Here is a 25,844-nt window from a genome sequence, read left to right on the forward strand (position 1 = left end):
AATTATCGTTTAAACAATGTTTGAGTACCACGCTTTAAACTCATGGTAAACACTGTCAAGCATCAACCAAAATTAGCAACAATCTCCCGCACACTGGCGCAGCCTGCATTGTGTTTGTTTTGCTATTCTCTTGTTTACAGAGTGGGCGTGCAGCAGGCAATCCCAGTGATGCTACTGGTTCCTTGTTCTCATCTACAGTGATTCAAATACTTGAGCAATCATTTCAAAGACAGGCTTTCTTTAATGTTTTTGCACATTTGGTATAATTTTCATATGTTTACGTAAGGTATTGACTATGCTATTATTTCAGTGTTCATTAGGGTTGGGACTCGTTAGGATTTTAACAATTCCTTCTTAACAGTCCGATTCCTTACCGATTCCTCTTACCGATTCCTACATTATATTCATTATACTTGCTATACTTAAACAAGTATATAATAAACACAAATGCAATCATACAAATACAAAAACTTTATTCTAACTGTTGCAAAGTACAATTAGATGAAAATACACATTTGTGTGTGGTGTGTATTTCAGATTTACAGCTTGTATCATCTCTCTGAGAATATATAACAACAAAAAGTGATTCTCTGATTTCTACAGTAACACTATTAAAATTAACCACAACAATGTACAAATGCACGTGACATTTTTTTTTTTTTTTTACAATCTACGAACCGTTTGCAGGAACCGTTACGCCAAATGTGATGGACCCGGTTCCAAAAAAGAACCGGATCCGGATCCCAACCCTAACGTTCACGCAACCAATAAGTGCAAAGTGCTTCCAATTTTATATTATTTTCCTATGTAAAATTTGGTAAAATGATTTTAGTGTGTGTAATAATACCAATAACCATGATAATTTGGTCACTATTATTGTGATATAAAATTTTCAGGTCCAGGGGTGATAGCAAAAAAAAAAAAAAAAAAAAAAAATCCTAAGCCTGAAAATTGTTTTCAGGTTGAGGTATGAGGAATGGGTCATCATTGATGTGCAATACATTCATACAGAGCCAACATCCTGCATTTCAGGGCTCAGCATTAACAAGTATGAGCTGAGCTTTCAACAGAGTGGTGTAATAACACTGGGTTTGGGCTTTAACTACCCCATAACTAGAGACGTCAGGGCCTAAACAATGACGTGTACTTTCTGGTCGACAACACGATCTGTCATCAACACCAGTATGTCAGCGGTGACTGCAGCATGCACGCATTTTAAAGATTTCTGGTGTTAATTTATTTTCTATTTATTAAGGGGCCAAAGCAGCCAAAGCAAACCAGCTATATTTTTTATTTAATGTTAATGTTCCAGTTTCAGTTTTTTTTAATTAACCCTGTTAACAATAAACAGGTCAGTTTCTCATACCAACTGTTGTGGGTCATTCTAACTAACCCGATTAAGTAGTTGTTCTTGTTAGAGTAATATCGCTTGATCAAACCTTTTCTAACATGACTGACAACAAAATAAGTGAATATGTATAATACGTGCTTGGATCAGATCAGTATCGGCCAAAACTTAAGGCTGTAATATCTGTATCGGATCGATAGTGAAAAAGCTGGATTGGGACATCCCAAGCAGAAACACAAACCTGGCTCCCTTAATTTTTTGCACCAGCTCCCAAAAGGCTTTCCATCTATGCCTATCTCTTTTACCCATGCCCACCGCCATTTATTTTTGATCCCTTTATCGACTATCTGGACGTTTTCCCCAGGTTTCATTAACTTACTTTCCATCTTGATGAGAGTGTCTATGGCATGGGGTCCACTAGAATCTTAAGCTGGCTCTGAACCAAGTTGGTCCCCCCCCCCCAAGACCCGCCCCCGCTCTACTTCTGATTAGCTAGTAGCCTAACTTTGGTTTGATTGGGAGCGAAAGCCATAGGTTGAGAGCGAGAGGTCTCCGTTTAAAGCTCTTCTACCAGAGCCCGTCTACTGTCTGCAGCACACGCTTTTTTTTTTTTTTTTTTTTGTCCTTGCCCATCGCCGATTGCCCATCACCCCTCTATATCATCTCTATTTTAGCAGCTATACAAGGACTTTCATTAATTAATGCACATTCTAACATTTGCACAACAGTGATGAAAGTTGTGAAATATCTGTTTACAGATCTGGAGTATTTGATGACTTTGGTTAACTGATAGTTTTCAATACTTTGTGCTATGGGCACATTTTGATTCTGAGTTATGGCAGAACCCAAAAACAGTTTCCCTTTCTGGTAAGAAGTGATTGATTTTTGGTTCAGCAATTCTGTTCTGAGGCTGTTAGTGCAAATTATTAAAAAAATGTAAAAGAGTAAATACATTGTTTACTGAGTCTGTGTTCTGGCACTTATATTTACTGCAAAGTCATTTTGAAAGAAGCATAAATGCATTCAATTAATACACCACAGTCTTCATGCTGTGTTGTCTGGCAAGCAGTAGAAGCCATATTAATGTCCCATCTTTGAGATCTGTCTGTTAACTGCTTTGGCTGTATTAAGTTTGGTTCATATTAGATCTAACCAGCAATAGAAAGTGCACAGTTTTGGAGCCTGACCTAATGTATTTTGACAAGAAGATGCAATTCTAAAAGAAAGTCTTGGTTCAAAAATGACTCATGATTTACATAATGTTGTTATTTACATGTAAGGTCAGATGGTGTTTCCTGGCAGCAGAAACTGCTCTGTTTCCATGAGGGATCAACTTGGCTTTGAGGCCTGATAAGGTTGCTGCAGACAGCTGACATTCTGGGTAAATAATCTGAATATTATACAATTTTCATAAAATATATCTGCATTCACTTTTCATTCATAAATATTACCATCCGTTGCTTGTGTTTTCATAACCCCACTTTGTTATATTCATGATTTGTAGTCATTTTTCACAATTTCCTGATGTAATAATGTAATTTCCTTATGGGTATAATTACAGTTTCATGATTTCTATTCTTGCCTTTTTGGTGCTTGTCGGAGTGGAAAAGCCTCTGAAACTAAATTCGGGTGTAAGCATACTTGAACTCTCCATCCAAGTGTGCAGTACAAAGTTTCACATTGCACTGTTGCACAAAACTACATCACAACAAAGGACTCAAAGTAGCAGGCTCCCTCTTGCCTCTCATAAGCCTGAAGCTTTCTGGTTTGTTTGGTGTTAAAGGAATACTTCTCCCCCAAATGACCACTTGTTACTCACCCTGTGTTACATTAATTTTATGAGGAAAACTTGGTTTATCTGGCATACCTTCAGGATAAAAACAGATAAAAATCCTTGATGAGTTGAAGTCAAAGGGTCCACATTTAACAACAGCGAAACTATATCAAAACATCCATTTATAAACTCTTACACAACTTGTGCAGTGAAACCCAAGTCTCATTTATCAAATCGTATGCTCAGTGCTTCCCGAAAAGACAGCCCTTTCTGGATTAACTAATCTATGCTCTATTCCAAGCCAGACTGCACTGACAAAAAGTTTGTGTTGTGTCTGATTTTGATGTTTTAAAGGGTTAGTTCCGATTCACCAAAGTCACACAATAACCCAAATCAGAGATATTGGAAAGGAGATACCCCACCGTAGGCTTATCCAATGTTAAGAAAACGGTTACACTTCCTGTCTCCTAAGTGGGCGTGGTTAGCTCTCCCTCCAATCAGAGCCTGCTATCTCTCAACCGCCCCCCCCCACAAAATGAAACCCAATATTTACTTTAGTGACTATAGGGCGAAAGAATTGACCATGAATTGTGATCACGTTCATTTTCCTCATTAACGACAATACATTCAGAGCTGCTGCAAGTCTCCTACGGGGGCGTGGCGCTGACGTCACTGAATCAGGAAGTGAGCTGAGTGGGGTATCTCACTTTATCCAATATCTCTGCCCAAACTACTGATCACAACAGTGGTAGACAAGCAGCTCCCGTGTTCAGCGAGTTAAAATGAATGTTTCTGTCAATGGAGTCTGTCTTTGAAGAGAGTACAGATTAGTTTAGTCAGAGAGGTCTGTCTGTTTAGGAAGTACTGAGCATGTGAATGAATAAATGAAACTTGGATTATACTGCACAAGTTGTGTGAGAGTCCGAAAGGGATGTTTTGATATAGTTTTGCTGTTGGTAAATGTGGACCCCATCTACTTTAATTCATTAAGAATTTTCTTAGTTTTGGGATTCTTTGGTCACCAGAGGCATGTGAGTAAAACAAAGTGTGCTTCACAAATTAAAAATATCAAGGGGTGAGTAACTGATGCATACAAATTATCATTTGGGTGGTGAAGTATTCCTTTAAGCATGTCATTTACATACTCAGCTGTGGTTGGACAGTTATTTTCCCCTGTTGCCATTAGGTGCACAAGAGAGTAGTTTGTTTTTGAGCATGCTGTTTCCACGCATCATTTTCAAATTGCAATAGCTCATTAAAGTTATATCACAGTGAACAGGGAAGCCGTTTACCATAATGACTAGCTTACCCCCATTGGTTTGAAATGCTTCAACATAGTTGACTTGGAGCTAACATTTCAGCTTCTAACAGCCGCTGCTTTTCAGGGGAATAAAAACAGACGTGATTGGTTGTTGTCTCGGATGTCAGATGGAATTTGCATAAAGTTGAAACCAGCGGTGCTAGAATGCTATTTGGATGTGAATGAATGGCAGCCTGTTGTGCTTTCCATAGTCCATTTTCATCAACAGAGGATTAAGTTTTTCTATGTACAAGGAAAAAATTAATTGAAAAAAAAAGACAAGATTTCATAAGAATGAAAATAAATATAAACATGCACAGTACAGTACTAATCATTACCATAAGGATGTCATCACACTGCTTCAACATAATTGGTTATTGTTACCAGGCATTATGCAATTTTTGAATAACATCCAGTTGGCTCCTGCTTTCCAACCTGGAAAAGTTTGCATCTGAGCCAATAAGGAAACAGAAACATCTCTTATTAAGAATGCAGAAACTTCCTATATCACCTGACATGGGCCTATTAAATACAATGCAGTGGTGCAGCCATGACAACGCATACAAACAGGCTGGCAGAACTGCTTGAACTGTCTCCTTTCCCTTCTCTTCTCCCTGACAGCTGGCCTGAAATGACAATTTTAAAGCTGAATGTTAAAGGTTTAGAAAATCACTTAAATCTGATTACCCGAGAGCTGCAAATCAGCACATGGGAAACTTTATCGACCGAGGAGACTGAGAAAAGAAGTAAAAATACATCTAGTGAACATATTTTGACAAATGCGATGATAAATGGAAGTTAACTGGTGGATGGAAAATAAGTGTAGGAGTGCCGCTGCCTGCTGCTGTCTTTTTTAGAAGGAAAAAATGTTTTCAAAGATATTAACACTATCCATCACTTATGTGTCACCATTACTCATGCATGATCCATCAATCAGATTAGCTATCATGCTGCGTCTATAATAATGTTTACTGATGGTGCTCCCAACAGAAGAAATATATATTACTATACTTTATCAGAGGTGTTAAATAAGTACAGATGCTGCAGAAAATAGATGTGCTGAGATGCTGATGACCAACTTAGTTTATAGTGTGGACATTTTTATGCCTGTTTTAGCTCACTGTCATCAATTACTAACAAACTGGCATCAAAACATCTAGGACCGGCAACGGCGCTCAAAACCACCTCAGACCAACAGACAGGGGTCCAATCAGTGCTGGCACCAGACAATTAATTGGACAGGCGTTTGACTTCTACAGGCTGCCCCTGACAGTCAAGGTTGTTTCTTTTTGGTTTGTTTTATTTGGTTTGTTTTTCATTTTGTCCTTCCTCAGTAGCCACAAGCTGCATAACAGCTGTGAGCTCAGTAGGTCTTTTCATTAAAAGACTGGAAATTAAATGATGTGGCTATTTTAATTTCACAAATTTCAGTGATGACATGGCATTGTCATAATGACAATCAGGCCACTATTGATGGAGTATTGCATGCGTCAGCTCTACGTTCTGAATCACCATCCAAAAGATGAGTACCACAGTGCTTATTTAATGGCCTTTTCGTGGGTCAAGTTGTCTTAATTTTGCCATGAGTTTTGAATCCAATCGTGCACCTCTGTTCCAGAGCTAATCAATTGCTGGATGTGTTTCATCACCTACTGTTTTAGCCAGAAAGAAAAATTAAATATGTTGAAATCAAAACTGCCTTTATTTTCAGCAGATCTAGTTTGCCATAATACCACTATATCTTCTTAGAAATATGTTTATATATTAACTGAAAACAGCAAATAAATTTATTGCAATCCTTATCATTAGTGATGGGTGGACTGATTCTTTTCACGGTTTCAGTTACTTCCAATTGAAACACGCAATGTATCAAACCTTTTCAGACTCTTGAGTTTTGACACTAATCAGAAGATCCGTGGTTCAATCCCCAGCTCCTCCAGTCCGCATGTCGAAGTATCCTTGTGCAGGACACTGAATCCAAAATTGCTTCTAGTGACTGTGCCATCAGTATGTATGTGGGTATGAATGTTCACTTAACTGTAAACTGAGCAGCAGGTGGCACCTTGTATGGAAGCCTCGGCCACCAGCGTATGAATGTGTGTGTGAAAGAGGGGAACGTGACTCTGTTGTGTAAAAGTGCTTTGAGTAGTTAGAATACTAGCAAGGTGCTCTACATGTGCAAGTCCACCCATCTATCCAAAACTTCTTTGAAAGTATCTTTAATGTACCGATTCAGCATCCAACTTGTCTGTAGGTAGGCTATCATGATGTTAGAGAAATTAAACTGACTAACCACCTGTTGTTCTTTCAGGGGCAAGTTGCAGATGTCCCAGTTACCTCTACAGGCTTGTGTGTGCTGCATTCATGTGGTGTCAGAATAATCTGAAAAATGAAATCCTGATCATATTTCATACTTCCAAAATCGCATACTTGACAACGTATTTGTTTTTCTACAAAATCTACAGTACAAGAGGCAACTGAGGCATAATTACTGTTTTCCTGGTTATGTTTAGGCAACTGAAGCACTCGGTACAGGTCATGGAAAGGTTGTTGCCGTCTTGGTAATATGGTGAAAAGGCTATAATAATGAAAAAAAAAAAAAAAGACACACGTGTTTAATTTTTTTTCAATACTTGATCAAAGCCTAAATTTTTGCCTCACTGTTACCATAGCTTTTATAGACTGAACCAAACCACGCATTAGATGTAGGATGTTAACTCCGGACTCATGTGCTACATACACCAACCCTCCACACTAACAACCCCCCATGATTTCTGTGTGGGGTCTATAATTATTTGTTCTCCAAAATAATTAAACAAAACAACTCTGCGGTATTTAAACGTATTTTTTAGGAGCAGGGTTGTTATGAAGGACAAGATATTTTGCGATTCCTCAGTGTTTCCTCCACCATATCTTGGATGAGCACCCACTAATCTTCATCGACAATCAGGAACACTGCTGACAGCAAACTCTGTTTTCTCATCTGCTCCACTTAGAGCTGCAGTTTTTTGTTTTTTGGCTGGTATTCAGAGGGTGTGGAGGTTCAAGAGACAGCCTCAAAATGTTGGGAAATGCAAATACAATATAAGACTTCCTGTCACTGCTTAGCAGTAATCAATTAAACCCTCCTACTGGCTAACCAGTGGAAGCAGTGTGAAAAAAACACAAAGATAAACAAGTAGGGTTACAATGCTTACTTGTTAGGCAGAAACACTGCTTATTAAAAGTTATGTTTGCTTTTTTTTTAATAATAAATTTAGCTTTAATAAGGTTATCAAAGTCTACATAATAAGAGTTTTCAGGCGACATATTGTCACCAGAAGCAATAGTGGTTTACCACAGTTTTTGGCAACAGAGACTACATTGTCTTTCTTCTTGTTCTCGTAGCTGAATCCAACGCTTGAAAAACTGGCATGTGAACAGAAAAAAGCAAAGTCATTGTGTAAAGAGTTCGCCTTACTCTGATGTCAAGTATAAAAAGCTGTGTAATTGTGCTGGTGGTCTGATGAAAAGTTAAGTCTGCATACAGCGCACTGCAGTCCACATGTTGGGAAGGCAGCTGTTTGTAGCAACAGCTGAGTGGGGCAGGTGGCATTTTAGTCAGAAAACACTTTGAAACAGTTGACTGGTCCGAGTGAGGATGTCACCGACTGGCGAGATATCAGCCTGTTCCACAACTCATTAGTCAAGGTACAGAGACCAGCCAAACAGCTGTGGAACATTTTAATTCCAGCCCCAAATCAGCAGCTTGGACCTGAGCTGCTGCTTTCAATGACCTCCCGCCTGCTTCCGCTGCCGAAAAATAACACTCATACAAACACGACCATACAGTGAATAATTCTTCTGTCCCTCATTTCCCTTCCAACCCCCCCCCCCACCCCCCCCACCCCACCCCCACCCCTCCCTCTCTGCTCCTCCCTTATTCCAGCAGCTACTTCCAGAGCCCAAGGCCACGGTGTTGATATTGCTTACCCAAGTCTCAATGAGCTAATTAAGGGGGCTGTTTCTAAAGTGCTCTTGCATTTTGTTTATTTGTGTATCACCGGAGCCCCACAAATTACACAGACCAAAGGCTTGTCTGAACTTTTAATCTAATCACGCCTACTGCGAGCCCCCGTTTCCTGGTGTCAGTTTGCCTTAATGAGGCCTGGTCTGAGCAGTGGCCATTAGTGGAGCTCAGTAGTGGAACAGTACCGCGACGAGACAGGCTCGGCACAATGCTGCCACAGAGCCTAATCCCCGGTTGCTCCCTGTGGACCCGCAGCCATGAAGCAAGTTGTAAAACCCCCAGCTGTGCAGAACATGGATGACATTTGAAAACATACAGTATCTGGGCAGCAAATTAAGAGATGAATGCATTAAAAGCAGCACTTAAACGACATAAAAATGACTGCCAGGTGCGGCGTGAATAGATTATTGAGCCATTTTTCTGTGACATAAGCGCCCAGGCAAAATGCTGGGTTCAGGAAATGTCAGTGAGTTGTAGTGGAGTGTGGTGGAGTGCACAAACTTTCATGTATAATAGGCATATTAATGCAGGGGTGTTTATTATCATTGACAACATGATGCTTTAATGGCACTTACCTTTTATATCAGCTTGCATTCTATGAACCAGCAGTATTTTGCCTTGGACAGTTGCACTAACATCCCCATTAGTACAATAATCATGTGGAGAAGGTCCCTACACTATTCATTTTCCATGTAACTTTCATTAATTCAAATTCTGAGAGAATTTAGTGCACTTTCCCATTTCCAATTTGAAGTGCTTTGAATTCTGCTCACTGCACCCGTTTCTGTGTCATCAGCCCACTCACAGCCTGAATAATTCATAACAATATTTATTAGCACTCTGAGGTACAATTAGATGAATTGGGATTAAGAATTGGCTCGTCTGTGGCAGAGAAAGTAGAACAGCTCTGCCGATGGATTTGGGCAGGCGTAGCTCTAAAACATTATCAAAATAAAGCCAAGCGGATTAAATTCCCTTTCTCTACTGTGTTTTTTTTCCCTTTTGTGTTCAAAAGAACATACTTAATATTCCATCTGCAAGAGTAAATCAGAGATGACGAGTTAAAACAAGGGCTGTGCAGGGGCCTCACGTTTTTTACTTAATCTCCAGTTCTTAGGGTAACATATATTTTTGCAAAGACTCTTACAAAAAGGACAGACCTGTCTGTTTATTTGAGGCTATAATTTTACATCTCTTCCCCAACTGAAGGCCGGATACAGCTGAATACTTATATGTTCTTAAAATGTGACTGAAATAATGAAAATATATATTGAAACATGCTTGAAAATAGTCTACAGGCATATCCTCATTGATGTTTTAATAATTCATAGTATTAGTCTTTTGAATATTACTAACTATTTTAGTTGATTATTTTTGCTAGTTTGTGCCGAGTCGACGAAAATGTGTGTTTTTTTTTGGGGGGGGGGGGGGGGGGTTGCTGTCAGTCCCACATAAGGTTGGGACTCGTTAGGATTTTACCGATTCCGATTCCTTACCGATTCCTTCTTAACGGTCCGATTCCTTACCGATTCCTACATTATATTCATTATACTTGCTATACTTAAACAAGTATATAATAAACACAAATGCAATCATACAAATACAAACACATTTGTGTGGTGTGTATTTCAGATTTAGAGCTTGTATCATCTCCCTGAGAATATATAACAACAAAAAGTGATTCTCTGATTTCTACAGTAACACTATTACCTCAAATTAACCACAACAATGTAATAAAAACATACTTTATTCCTTCATGCATTCATGCTTGGGCACTGTTATTTACGTGAAAACACCTGAACACAACACACACACATTGGCTGTTTGTTTCTACCGCTGCCCTCGCTGGAAGCCTCGGACCTCCTGCCGCCTGCCTCCGCCTTGATTAAACGCTGAAAATAAAATAAAAGAGGCAGACAAGTTTTCCTATTTTATCTTATTTTGTTATATTTCTCCCTCTCCCCTCGCCTGCTCCCATCTCAAACACGGAGGTCTCCGTCTCCGCGGAGCACCCACGGCGCATGCCCGGCCTGTTAAATAGCCTGTTACCATAACAACTGTGTGACACAAACTCAGTGCTTTCGTAATTAAATGATGTCAGGCTCGGTCGGGTTCAGACAAAAATATGCAGCCCGTGCCGCACTCTAATGGAAATGCACGTGACGTTTTTTTTTTTTTTTTTTACAATCAGGAACTGTTTGCAGGAACTGTTACTCCAAATGTGATGGAACCGGTTCCGGAACCGGAACTATGGACCCGGTTCCAAAAAAGAACCGGATCCGGATTCCAACCCTAGTCCCACACTTTGCTTGATTTCACTTTGACTTTATTTGATCAGTGTTTTTCCTATAGGTGATTCTCTAGCGTCACAGAACGAGTAACGAATGTTTGTATAAAACCAGTCACTCTGTTGTTCGAGCTCACTTGTTGCAGCAACACATTCTCACGCCCAACTCATCAATAACTGACACTTGGTCAGTGGCCCTACAGGTCAAATTATGACACTCCAAGTACCCCTCCTGTCAGTTTTTGATGCTCCTGGACAATGAGTCAATTTATGCTTGTTACATGCATTGTGTTTTTCCAAAATAAATTTCCATTTATGCAAGAAAGGTACAGTTTCCGCTCGTGCATGCTGTCTCATTTCAAAATTAACTTAAAACGTTGAAGAGACACTTTGTTGTAAGATTTATTTCCTAAGGTTCAGGCAACAAAAGTACATAGTTAGGAATGGCTAAAATAGGTGTTTGTTAGTAATGCCATGTAACATCATGTGACATACGTTACATACATTACAAGCATTACACTAGCCTAGTATGCTACACATACCAGCACACTACTTTGTCATTAAAATAACTCAATTGATTCTTGGTTTCACACAGAAAATCAACAGCTGTCTCCCAGTTGAAAGTCTGGAGTGTATTTGACCCATCCATCTCCAGTCCCACCCACACTAAGCATGACTTTCTGACCAAACCTTGGAATCTGACGAGTTGGAAGTGAGACTGGGTTGGCTGCAGCTTACTTGTGTTTTTCACTGCAGGGCAGAAACGGCATTGCTCACTTAAATACTGATCACTGTTTGGGCGCTTCAAGAGCAAGATTTAGATTGTTGACAGTGAATATTAATCATTAACTTAATATTAATCACTCATTAACTTAAAAACACAAAAAACAAGCGTCGAAATTTATTTAGCTTTGAAATTTATTAGCTTTGAACACGTGCTGGCATAATGGCCTGCATGTTTTCGTGGTTTGTCTCAGCTGCTTTGTCTAATTTTCAGGGGAATTGTGGACGAGTATATCCGAAAAATGGTAGTTGTTCCAACAATAGCTAGCATTACTTGCATTGACACATAAAGTTTCCGAAATGCAAAAAGCTAGTCATTAGTGGCACAGGTCAAGCGGGTTCTTAACCTTAAAGAAGAGAAAGATTCATATTTCTGTAATGTTTTCATTGACGATAAGGAAGTGAGTGTTATTGTTGTCAGCATAAATCTGTGTTTATGTAAATTGATTCTTCCTGTGTGACAGTGTCATTCTGAGATCTGCTCTGAGTGAATAAAAGCTCTGATTATCTGAGTCACCTCGTCCATCCCCAGGTCACATCAGCATCCATATCATTGGCCTGAGTAATTTACACCATTAACAAATTGTAAAATCACCTTATTTTCGACTGAGGCATAAATTAAAAATATATGAATTATAGCTTCAGCTCTAAACTCATTATCTAGGAGCACACAAACAGACAATGAAGCTGTGACAAAGTTAATCATGCTGTACGGGAGAGAGGATTGGAGATTTCTATGAAAAATGTTGACCTTAACGCATGACCCATCGACTCAGCTCAATTGTTTTGTTTTTTTTCTTCTTTTTCCCTCATCCCCAATTAAAGGAGCTTCCGTCTGCCCGTCTCCGTAACGGATGGAGCTAGCAGTTCTTGAACTCTGCGTTAATTAAACATAAGTGCACATCTCACTATAACTTATGGTGGTTCACAATCCCTCCTTTATCCAGATAATATCCCTTACTCCTCTGGGTCATCACATCTTCACACGTCATCATAAACAAGGACTAATCTCCAACTTTTTATTTTACACAATAAACTGTTTTAAGATACCTGGAAGCTCTTACACAACACTCAATGCTCAACAGAGGCAAGGGCCAATTTATATATGTGTGTGTGTGTGTGTGTGTGTGTGTGTGTGTGTGTGTGTGTGTGTGTGGGCAACAAGCTGACTTTGCTGTCAATTAAAAAATCCTTGAGCTCATCTGGGGAGTTCAGCTCATTAAGATTCATCCAAAGCTAACTTTTATCCTTTATTCTAGAATTTTTAGGTATTAACTTGTGTGTGTGTATACAAAATGTAGGTGCATCAGGAACTGATGCATACATTACAGGCTTATAAAGTTATGTATGCTGAATATATCAACTCAGCGTGTGCGCCAGTGGTGCATATATCCTGCAGCATGCAGTAACTAAACCCAACTTTTTGGCTCACCTGCCAACAGCTGCTACATTCTAAACAAATACAGCAGCTAACAGTATTGAGCAGGTTAGGAGTGCAATGGCCCTCCTGAATGCCCTGTAAACCATTGTGGGTATTACAGTATATCTGTTGTTATCACAAAACAGAAGATTAAACTGCTCTACTATCTTCCAATGCCATAAAGTGCAGCTTTGTGGATTTCTTTATAGACATGTTTCTGACTAGCAATAGGAAGTCTTTTTCGCATGCGGCATTACAGAGATATTTAACGTTAGTAACATTATGTCATATATGACATCATCAGCCCCAGAGTTAGCTTCTATAGTCTCCAGTATGTTAGATTTTTCTCATCAGTCCTTTCTGTCCTTCGTGTTGAGATGGACTTGCGCATGCAGCTCAGGTGGAAAAGCTCCCAGCGATACTGTGCACAGTTTATTTTCAGGGTAATATTACATTGGAGATCACATTTATTTTTCACTCCAGGCACTGCAATGGTTGAACACAGAGTTAACTTGCCCTGGGCAAGTGTTAATGTCGAGCCCTGTGACAGGGAAAAAAAAGGCTTTGGTGGACACACAATGCTACCAGCCAGAGTGCGCTCAGTGCACTGTGGAAATTTAGTTAATCTAGAGTTAACGTGCAAATCTTTTTCATCCATCGACCAATTGATAAGTTAAAGAGAAGGTAGAGTTTTAGTCAATTTTGGTCAAGATTTTCTTTGGTTAAATACAGCCTGAGTCAAGTGGCATCCACATGAATGCCAGGACCCAAGGTTTCCCAGCAGAAGATTGCATTGTAATGAGATGACCATTGTTATGTACAGTACAGGCCAAAAGTTTGGACGCACCTTCTCATACAATGCATTTTCTTTATTTTCATGACTATTTACATTGTAGATTCTCACTGAAGGCATCAAAACTATGAATGAACACATGTGGAGTTATGTACTTAACAAAAAAAGGTGAAATAACTGAAAACATGTTTTATATTCTAGTTTCTTCAAAATAGCCACCCTTTGCTCTGATTACTGCTTTGCACACTCTTGGCATTCTCTCCATGAGCTTCAAGAGGTAGTCACCTGAAATGGTTTTCCAACAGTCTTGAAGGAGTTCCCAGGGGTGTTTAGCACTTGTTGGCCCCTTTGCCTTCACTCTGCGGTCCAGCTCACCCCAAACCATCTCGATTGGGTTCAGGTCCGGTGACTGTGGAGGCCAGGTCATCTGCTGCAGCACTCCATCACTCTCCTTCTTGGTCAAACAGCCTGGAGGTGTGTTTGGGGTCATTGTCCTGTTGAAAAATAAATGATCGTCCAACTAAACGCAAACCGGATGGGATGGCATGTCGCTGCAGGATGCTGTGGTAGCCATGCTGGTTCAGTGTGTGCCTTCAATTTTGAATAAATCCCCAACAGTGTCACCAGCAAAACACCCCCACACCATCACACCTCCTCCTCCATGCTTCACAGTGGGAACCAGGCATGTGGAATCCATCCGTTCACCTTTTCTGCGTCTCACAAAGACACGGCGGTTGGAACCAAAGATCTCAAATTTGGACTCATCAGACCAAAGCACAGATTTCCACTGGTCTAATGTCCATTCCTTGTGTTTCTTGGCCCAAACAAATCTCTTCTGCTTGTTGCCTCTCCTTAGCAGTGGTTTCCTAGCAGCTATTTGACCATGAAGGCCTGATTCGCGCAGTCTCCTCTTAACAGTTGTTCTAGAGATGGGTCTGCTGCTAGAACTCTGTGTGGCATTCATCTGGTCTCTGATCTGAGCTGCTGTTAACTTGCCATTTCTGAGGCTGGTGACTCGGATGAACTTATCCTCAGAAGCAGAGGTGACTCTTGGTCTTCCTTTCCTGGGTCGGTCCTCATGTGTGCCAGTTTCGTTGTAGCGCTTGATGGTTTTGCGACTCCACTTGGGGACACATTTAAAGTTTTTGCAATTTTCCAGACTGACTGACCTTCATTTCTTAAAGTAATGATGGCCACTCGTTTTTCTTTAGTTAGCTGATTGGTTCTTGCCATAATATGAATTTTAACAGTTGTCCAATAGGGCTGTCGGCTGTGTATTAACCTGACTTCTGCACAACACAACTGATGGTCCCAACCCCATTGATAAAGCAAGAAATTCCACTAATTAACCCTGATAAGGCACACCTGTGAAGTGGAAACCATTTCAGGTGACTACCTCTTGAAGCTCATGGAGAGAATGCCAAGAGTGTGCAAAGCAGTAATCAGAGCAAAGGGTGGCTATTTTGAAGAAACTAGAATATAAAACATGTTTTCAGTTATTTCACCTTTTTTTGTTAAGTACATAACTCCACATGTGTTCATTCATAGTTTTGATGCCTTCAGTGAGAATCTACAATGTAAATAGTCATGAAAATAAAGAAAACGCATTGAATGAGAAGGTGTGTCCAAACTTTTGGCCTGTACTGTACATTTACTTTTTTTGGCTGATCGGTGTATACAGTAGGTATAACTTGTTTTTAATTTTAGGATTTTATAGTGTATTCATTGTAGATGTGTTTCTCTCCCTCCTACGTTTTAAGTGTATTTATCAAAATGTTTTAATTTTTTTTTTTTTAACGGAAACCATTTGAATATAGGTTCCATCCTATTCTGTTTTATATAATCGAATTGATTTCTACCAAAACATTGCCTTCATTAAAATATAAGCAAAACTACCGCAGATTGTACAGTATCATTGCAGATAGCACTGTATCAGTGTGCATAGAGTGAAGGCTGAATCAATCATACTGAACTGATAGCTGCCTTCAGCATCTTGCATGTAGTTAAAAATTATTCTGTATTGAAATAGCTGTTAGAAGCAAAAAAATATATATTATCAGTGCTACTATTATCAGTGGAAAAGGCAAATCTTATCATGAGAGCAACTATTCTAGCCTTGTTTCAGATCTTTGTGCTACTCACATCCTCTAAGCAATTAATATAATAATTAAATAAAAATAATGTGCTTACTGACTTCTGTTTCTTGGTTGGACATACAGTATAATCAAGCCAATAAGAAGCTTTGTAGGTGGAATTAAGAATATGACTTAACCTTTTCATGCCAGACCCAGAAAAATAGCGATTGAAAAATGGCCAAAAATTGTGTTGTACTGTACATTAGATCCACAATATGGCAGGTTGAGGTTAGTGAACTCACAGCAGCAGTTTACTTCTTTGATCATTGAGAAAAATGTTAAGCTAACTACTAACTAACCACTGCATCAGCGTCTGCATCAAATTAACTGATGTTAAACACATATGTCACTGAGTACTGATTAGTTACTTTTAGCATTTTAAGCCTTTATTATCAGGAATGAAACACAGCACATAAAAAACAACATCTAAAATCTCATTCATTCTCACTTGCTATTAATTTTCCGCTGTGTGTGTTTACATGAGTCAACCACTGCAGAGCAGGAAACTGCTCTATTTGATCTGTTTTATGAAAACCCAGAGGACTCTAACCTGGCCAGCCTAGTCGGGGCTTCTGCAGGCCATGGAGGTACGAGGCTCTTTGTTATCAATGGAACAGTGGTGGGTAAACACAAGATAAAGAGGCTGAGTGAGACTCTGCCATGTCTGTTTTCCCATCTTGTCAGTTAGAATGACTCAAGCCATTAAGGCAGTTACCACAACATGCTGACAACATGTTCGGATGCCACCTGGACCCAGATGTGCCTCAGCGGTGGGTAAATGGAGAGAATGATGGAGAGGAAGTTTAGGGGCCATGTCTGCGCCAGCATATGCCCCAACCTGTACGTCCTATTACTCTTCCTCTGATAGTCCCTGCCTGGCTCCCAGCGAGAGACAGAGACAATAAGCCATTGTTATTCTTTATGAAGAGGACACAAAAAGCCACAATAAAAGAAAAAAAAAGTGAATCACTGTGAAGTCCTTGGCAACTCTGCTGCATTTTTTTCCCGCCTTGTCTTTTGATGTGTGCCGCAAATTGAAAAAGGCAAAGGTATTGTTGACGGCTGCCCTTTCCCTTGCCTGAATACCGGAGTACATATTTTCATACAGTGTCTCTGGTTCAATGAAAGTGATCACTTGGGAGGGAGGTTTTGTTTGCACAGACAATCGCTGCTTCTGTGTAGAATAGACTGGGGACATCGGGATCATAAAGAACAGACCAGCGATGAGCACGGAGACAACAAAAGCCCCTCACACTCTTATCCCATCTGTGGCAATACAAAAAAAAAAAAAACAATAGAGGATGAGCCCGATCGCTGCGTCCAACAGAATCATCCAGAATATTCAACTCCATGTCAGTCAATCTCATCTGTGAATATCACAGATGAGACTCTCTCGCTGTCTGAGCCTCAGTGGCTCTCTCTTTCTCTTTCTCTTGTATTAAGCAGAAGGGTATCAAGCAATTACAGACCAAGGTCTCCACTCAGTTGGGGATTCTTTCATCCCATAAAGTTTTACTGCAAAGACTGACAGTGACCTTCACAGGGTCAGAGAATCAGGCAAGAGGCATCCGGCGACTATTTAAATGACACAGACTCTTTATGGAGCCTTCACAAAAGATTTAGTGGAATAACATGATTTAGATAATACTGTTGATAGAGCAGAGCTATGTCAATGTTACTGCAGTTACTCAACGTGATGTTTAAAACTAGTTCTTTGTTAATGCAGGCATTTTAAACTTCTTTATCTTGAAGGTGTCTGGCACAGCTACAGTTTCAGCAAAATAATTTTCGAGCAAATATGCAACTAAATAGTAGGGCTGTCCCGAATACCATTTTTTAACATTCGGGGCGTGCTGTGGCCGTGCTGCCTGGTCTCTCCGGTTTTACGCCAGGCTCGGCTCCTTTCAAAGACTCCTTGCAAAGCACTCCTCCGGGATTTTTTCAGACCTAATTGTATTGCGGAGTTTTGCACAGCGACGACTGGATCTTTGCTCTCAAACCACAAAAAAATGTGTTGGCACAACACTCTCCTTCAGTACATTATTCTATGCTTTCTTTTGATTTTCACATCGGCTAGTCGTCCTGTTTAATTAAATCGGAACCGTTGAAACAAGTTGTAGGAAGCCTCTGCAAGTAATTGGTTGCTGGCAGACACTGTGCTGCAATAAAATGGTTAATCAGCAGTGCCGTGCACTGTAGAGCCGATGCGCTGCTGGTTCTGCCGGCCTCAATACAATATAATGCCTATAGCCTTACTGTTGTGTACAGTATTATAGACTGAGCTGAGTAGTGATGCGCGGGTCGACCCGTAACCTGCGGGACCCGCAAATGGACCTGTGGGTTGGGCAGCAGTGATCGTCTGTTAAATCGGTCTGTAAATGATACTTTGACATTATTGGCTATTACTGTCATGGCATCTGAAGGTACTGATGCGTTGAGCAGGTGACAGGCCGCGGCTGTTTTCAAAACACACTTGTGTCACGCACTCCAAAAGAAACTTGTTGAGACTTTAAACAATAATTTATTGTACAAAACGGGGGAAACAAACGTTGACAACACAGCCTCCGATGAATGCGCTCAAGCGTGCCATGCGCACAAGCTCAGTTGGTAGGCAATACTATATTTTCACATTTTTAACAATGCAATTTAAAAGTCTTGATTTTTATTGATAACCTACATTTACCAACAACAAAAAGACTACGTTTAGCACCAAAAAAATATGTTTAAAAAAAATAAATAAAATAAATTGAGGGAGGAAAAAAAAAAGTAAATAACAAATCGAATATCAAATACCAAATTAAATACCTACCCACAGAAGCAAAAATTTGAATATCCGAATATTTGGGTACAGCCCTACTAAATAGTGGACTGTATGCACATATATGAATGAGGAAACAAATTACTGTGATTGATATATGTAGTACCTGAAAAATGTGTTGTAAGTGGGCTTGGGTGGTGTTGAATATTTTATACTGTACCTTCATACCTTTCTGAAATTTTACCGGGATATACGGTATATGACGGTAACAAACAACTGAACGCCCATTATGATTTGGTAGAGCCTAAAATGATGCCTTCAGATTCCTTGTTTTGTCCAACTAAGTGGGCCAAAGTCTAAATAATATTACCAATGATTAAAAAAACAAAACTGGAGACCATGTTGCAATGGGATAATACAATCGACAATCATACTGCAGTCCCATGACTTGAGGCAAATATTGTCCAGGGACATAAAACAGTGGTGGGGACGGTACATTAGCCCCTTCCCTGTTCCTGCCCCCTTGCTCGTACCACATGCATGTTAAAACTAAGCCTTCATTTTGATCTCGGTTATACATCTGTAAAGTCTCATGGCCGCATCTTCCATGGTTGTGACCATCTGATGTTGACAAAAATCTGTCCACAGATGGACAGACAGAGAGACATTTAAACTGGCACAGTAGTCCAAACAGCTTCTGTGGTGGTTCTTGCTACATTATGTATCATCAGGGCCACATTTTGCCATGACAACACCAAGTTAAAACTATACCAGCCATTGTGCTGTTGCAGCAGCCAGTAAAAAGAAGCAAATCTTTACATTGAAGAAGCTACACAGAACCTGTAAATGTTTGATAAAGGACATTTCCGATTATCAAAACTCTTGCTAATACATTTTTTTTCGACTGACTCCTCACTTAATCTACTCATCCTTTCATCTCCAGATAGAAGGCTATAACAAATAAAAAATGTGTGCAGAGGTATGAGCCTCTCTATATCACTAGCTCTGTGTTCTTAATGTCATTGGGAGAGACACAGCCCCTTGTGACTGCCGTGATGCCACTGCACTTAAAAAGGGTTTAGAGCACAAATCAATCACTGTAGTCTGACAAATGAAAAGTATCACAAACTTAGACTTTTAATCTGCCAAACAATCTGGGCTAGGTCACCTCTCTGATTTGGGGAAGATTTTGTCACTTTTTCAATCTACCCCACAGGCTATCTTCATCTTCCCCCCAACACGAGGCCAGTGGGGGCTTGTTTCCCAGCGCTAGGCCACCCAGGGGAAATGTAATTCCCTTCCTCTGGTCGGTCAGGGGAGTGAGGACTAGGAGGAGGAGGAGGAGGGATGCTGCTGGCTCCCTGATTAGGAGCTGAGGATGTGACTGGCTTGTTGCCGGCATGGTTTCACACACCTCTGTGCATGTTTAAGGTGATCAGAAAGACCGCCGCACCACTCACGCAGCGCTACATACAGCAAAACAAATGACCAGCTGTGTATCACGGGTGAGGTGGGGCGAGCATCAAACGCTCGCAGGGCCTGCCACTGCCTTCCCACCTGCTGGTGTGGCTCACCTACCCTCCCCTGTGCCTGCCTGCAGGGCAGTTGCTGTGTATGATGGAGAAGGTGGGTTAGGGAACAGGGACCCCTCTCTGTCCATTACTCATAAGCGTCCTGGTGTTTCCAATCCCCATTCACAATAGGGTTTTTGAGTGATCACACACCAAACACCATGAACACACTGAACTGATTATAGTACGCTGCGAGGGGGGCCTGGCTGGGGGCGCAGTACGCTCCTGTAACCTTTAACTGCAAAGCTCCTGGCCCTTCACACTGCAGCTGGACGACACCATTAGTGGGTGACTTGTAAATCTGTGCTTACACCTTCAGGTGAGTGTGTTGGCTTTTCACAGCCCACTTCTTTTGTTCCCTGCTCCCTTCTTACTTTAAAGATGATGACAGTCTTGCTGTAATCATCTTGGGTCTTATTTTCATAGTTTTGCCCATCATTCTTAACTGTTAATAGAAACGCATTCAGAGAGCACAAACCTCTACCAAGGCCAAATGCCCTGTCTTGCGACGTTAACGAAAGTGAAAGATAATTCCATAATTTGGATCTGCTCTAAAATTCAATGGGTTCTTCCTTGGCCCATGCTACATCCTTCCATGAAGTTTCATGAAAATTGGGCCAGTATTTTTTTCCTAACCCTGCTGCCAAACAGACAAACCAACCAATCAACAAACAAACTAAACCAAAAACATAACCTCCTTGGCAGAGGTAATAATAACATTGCCCTTATACATTGTTCCATCCCCTTACAAATGCCATGAATTTTGGATAATGTCTAAAACAATGAGACTGCAGATCCAAATGGCCAAAATTCCTTTCCTTCACAGGGTGGCTAGAGTCACCCTTATGTAGGGTCGCGAGCCCAGATATCAGGAGGGGGCTTGGAGTGCTCTTTCACATTGAAAGGAGCCAAGTGAGTTGGTTTGGGCATCTTATTAGGATGATTCCTGGAATCCTCCCTGTGGAGGTATTCTGGGTACATCCAACTGGATGGGCACCCCAGGGCAGACCCAGAAAACTATATACAAATCAATGTATAGATTGTACATTATTAGTTATTTCATTAAATCTGGCAACGTCACTAAGAGACAGTTCCAGCAGCAATCACTCTTGTCTATCAAGAACGAAGGTTGAAAACCTTTGGATGGATGGGTCAACAAAGTGTGTGACTTTGACTCCCCTCAGAGTGTTGTTCAGTTCCTATTTTCTACTGACATCCAACATTGCTTTCTCTTGCTGCAGTCTTTCCCCTTGTACAAAACCCTTGCCAAATCTTAAAGGGATAGTTTGTTAGATGATGTTTGGCACACTTACAGTTTGGAGAAGCAGACAGGATATTTCCACAAAAGCAAAGCAATGTACCACTGTTGATGGGGGACTGCAGCAAAATGTATTTTAGCCACCTAAAAAAGAAATCATATCAGTTTTTAGTAATATGAAAGTTCTACAGTTGATGAAATGTAATGCCAAAGCAAACAGGCTGTCTGACAGCAAGGTACAGCAGTGAAAATATTCTCAATATAGCATACAATTATACCTCTATGGATTTTTTTCCCACTACTGCCTGTTTCTCCAGACGGGGGCATGCTGACCGCTATCTACTGAAGGTAATAAACTGACTATGGATAAGTACCTCATACAGCCCCCCTTCAAAACCTAAGATTTGAGTATCAATCATTTCCAAGGGCAAAAATTAAAAAGCGATGTATTTTGTCATTTAGTTCTCTACACCAGACAAACGCTCAGGTTTAACACACCCGGCCATATTGCTGATGTTTTTTTTTAAAAATCTGTTATCATAGCAGTCTTTCCTGTAAGTAAGTGTGTGTCTCTGGACGACGATTCCTCAGTGAGCCTCTTGCCGATTAATCCGGCAGATTCTCCTTTAATATCCAATGGCACCAATACATTTTAATGCAGGCTGAGATCTGGGGATGAGACCTGTCCTTAAAACCTCCCTCTCCCTCCAGGCTTAAAGGAATGCGTGTCCTCTCTCGGCGTAATTGAAAAAGATGGATCTCACCAAGTGTTTCACTGACGCAGCGGGGAGGAATTGGATTGGGAAATGTGTTCTGTATCATATTGCTATGTATGTGTTCGCCAGAGGCTCGCACACAGTTGGTGAGAGCAACGTGTTCCACTGCCCATATTGAAAGGCAGGAAAACAGAGAAGGGAGACATTTGCAATTTTATTACTACTTTAATGGGTTTCTCTATCATTCAGGAATTGCACTTTCTAATGCATTGGGCCCATAAATACAAGGTTCAATAGACAGCCGCTCTGCTCTCCTCATTATTCATACATTCAAACAAATTAGAACAGAAGGTTGAATAAAATATGCTGTCCATTTCCAACGTGACACCATCAGAACTTGATCATGCATACAATCTAATCGGCGGCATGCCATGAAATGTAATATCTAAAACTTGCATATAGCATGGATACACGTGTATCTACAAATACTAATCATCTGTAATGCCACCCAAATAGTGTTGAGAGATTATTGACTGTCCCAGGTGAAAATTGGACCAGCTGCTATTTCTTCATTCTTACAATGCAGTGTTATAATGGTATAAGTACTAAATCACCAGTATGTCAGTAAAGTTTTGTTAATGCAACGCACAGGTTCACCAGTGTCAGGCTGAGTTTTCAGAAATAATTTTGCCTCCTCAATTTTTTGTATAAAAGTTCCAGAGTTTTTGTACCTGCTGAGTTTGATTTCCAGTGATGACTCACGCAGGGACAGTTAGAGGGTAGAGACAAATAAACACTCCATATTTTTACAGTTATTATTTTTAAGTTTAGATAATTATTGCCTCTGCATTGTTTGATGTTTCTCACTGAGTTTGTCATTATTGATTTCAGAGATAATAATCAAAACATACCCCGCTGGAAAAAAAAGAGCATAAGCGGCGGTTAAATCTAGTTCATCTGCACCAGCCAGATGGTTTGGCTTTGGCAAAGGCAGATGCTGTATGGGTGGTGCTGAAACAACTAGTTTTTTGTCAGCTTTAATATGTGAATCAAATGGTTACTCAAAGAATAGAAAATTAATTTCTGAGAAATTTATAAACATTTAAATGTTTTAAGTCATTAATTTTTATAAAAGTGATAAGCATTTGTGGGTTTTGCTTTTGTAATGATAAACCTAAATCCAAAAACTGTCTCTCAGCATCAAGTATGCACAACTTAATCATGGGAAAACAAAAGAGAAATAATAATTATAAATTAGAGAATATGGCATAACTTGTTATATTATTGTCCATAAATCCCATAAAAAAATCAAAACCAGCAATGCATTTTTCCATCTCACAATGCTTTGACCTCCCGGCCCTGTCTGTAGCTCTCAACCCCAAGCCCATTGATTCCTACTGAAGACGTAAACATAAAAAAACTGCTAGTTTCCTAAAACTCTGCAATGTGTGGAGTTTTTTGCAAACATGCCTTAAAAAACAAGGAAGTAGTACATTTGGTGGGGACTATTTTAAGCAGCTGATTAGAACACATTTGGTGCTCTGGTAAGTATTTCCAGCAGCAGCATGTGGGATTGAGTCAAAAAAAAAAAAAATACAGTGTGTGTGTTCATGGTAATGAAGGAACATGTCACCCAGTGCAACAGTGTGGCTCACTGATGTGTTTTTAATGGTTTTTGGACAACTGTGAAGCTCTATGGCACAGAGGAAGGAGATATATCAGGCTTTCATGTGCTTTACAAAGCAGATAGATAGAGAGGTAAGCTAGATAAGCTAGATAGATGAGATAGATATTTGAAATATTTAACATGTTTGAAATAACTGACACAATTAATGCAGCTGCATATTATTTACTTCCTGTGGCAGCTGACCTACGTGCAGGGTACAAAATTAGCACCCTCCATTAGCCACATGCTGGTAAAATATGCACGTGGCTGGTAGTTCTGCTTCACTCACCAGCCAAAGAAACAATGGTAATCTGTTGAGTGGCTGGTAAAATTGTAACTGCCAAACAAAACCAAAGATGGATAAAGACAGTGATGGAGTTTTAGACGGAAAGCTGCACTTTAAAAAGTTGCCCAAAGGATCTTTTTGAAAAAACAAAACTGTTCTGCATGGTTTAAGAGAGAAGGAGCACATGCCAGGCTGAAAGCATTGCACGCAAGTACTTGGCAACCACAGTGCCTTATGAGAGGTTGTTCTCACTCTCAGGCTACATCATCCAAAAAAAGACAACAGCTTTGTCTCCTGATAACGTATACAGACTGGTCTGACTCATTAACTGGCTGAGTGTTAAAGGACAGGACAGTTGTTTCTATTTAGTGACAAAGATTAAAATTTGCATGGACTATTGTAAACCGTTTTGACATTTAACCGACACTTAAATGTGTATTGACACATTTTGTGTTGATGATTATTCATATTCCTGCATATAAGAAATTCCACCTTGTAAGCTGTTATCCAACTTAAATAGCCTTGAAAGTCAGGCCTGGATTTTGTTATTTCTGTTAATACATAGTGGAAATATGCCTTTCAAGCTGATTGTTGCTGATGGCCTTGATGCTTTTATTGTAACTCTGGAGTTCACAGGTGAGAATCTGTGTTCAAAGTTAAAAAGTTGCTGTAAAACCAAATGTAAATATGATTATACATAAGTTGGTTTCTTTATGTGATTGGACAGGAGGCAATCCATGACTGTTGATATACAGTATAACAACAATGGGACTTTTAACTCTGCATGTGTCACTCCGCTTTACAGGTGTTCTGAGCCGTTAATTATGCTTGTGACAAACTTTGCACTGCAACAGGGAACATATTTTCACAAATACATTAAATTATGACTGGTCATGAGAAAAGGAGGAAGGGACAGAAAGAAGTCTGTATACTCTAATGTGAATCTCCAGGTATGCTAATATGACATAAGAACATGACACAGCATACTCATCAAGAATCACAAGTATGCCACCAAAGTGACTGTCAACAGACTTATTCCACCAGTCGCAAAATAAATGGAAATACACAGATGTAGCCTACATGATACAAAGTAGCTGGCATGTGGTAAAGTGTAGACCTAGCTCACACTAGGCAACAAGCTAGTGTGCAGGACTGTTTGTGTGTTGCTTGGCAATAGTCCAGTCCAGGTCCAGTTGCAGAGCTATTTCTGCTGGCGGAGCCAAATAAATCATGACATAAATATACAAATCATAACCTGTTGCAGATTCTTACTGTTAAAAAATGGCACTTGTGGAATTGTTGTATAAAAGCTCTGTCAGTGATATTGCATAAATATACCTCCTGTTTGTTTAGGCTGCCTGATTATCCATTATTATGAGCTTAATTTCAAGAAGAAAATACATATATAGTGATGTTTATAAATAGTTGCCTAGCATTCATTATGTTTTGATTATGCATTAATACGAAAAGGTAAAAGCACTGGCAGACCATCTAAATGAAATTATATTAAATTATGTCATCTAAACAATTTCTCTCCTCTCTTATTTTAATAATGGAATGTATTACTTTGTTACAGACTGCAGTTCATATTTGTATGAAGTAGAGAAAAAAGGAAACAATGAAATTAAATGGATGCAAGTGGAACAAGCTGCATCCTCTGCAGTATGTCTGGGGTCCATGTCAGCAGTAAAACAGTGACTTTCACCTGTCTCAGCCAGGAAGCGACAGAAACTATAACAA

At 40.0% G+C, this 25,844-nt stretch overlaps 1 protein-coding gene across 6 annotated transcripts in view; it reads right to left on the reverse strand.

Moving 5' to 3' along the window:
• LOC125879676 (RNA binding protein fox-1 homolog 3-like) overlaps positions 1-25,844 on the reverse strand; it is a 574,563-nt gene that overhangs the window by 308,007 nt on the left and 240,712 nt on the right. For 2 of the 6 annotated variants that reach the window (XM_049561660.1, XM_049561659.1), the window contains exon 4: positions 21,492-21,580. The exons of the other annotated variants lie outside the window; for them this stretch is intronic. The gene's annotated coding sequence lies outside the window, so the exon portion shown is untranslated. The remainder of the gene's footprint in view (positions 1-21,491; positions 21,581-25,844) is intronic. 6 annotated transcript variants of the gene reach the window in all.

This window comes from Epinephelus fuscoguttatus, linkage group LG19 (genome assembly GCF_011397635.1).
Source record: "Epinephelus fuscoguttatus linkage group LG19, E.fuscoguttatus.final_Chr_v1".
Classification (NCBI taxonomy): domain Eukaryota; kingdom Metazoa; phylum Chordata; class Actinopteri; order Perciformes; family Serranidae; genus Epinephelus; species Epinephelus fuscoguttatus.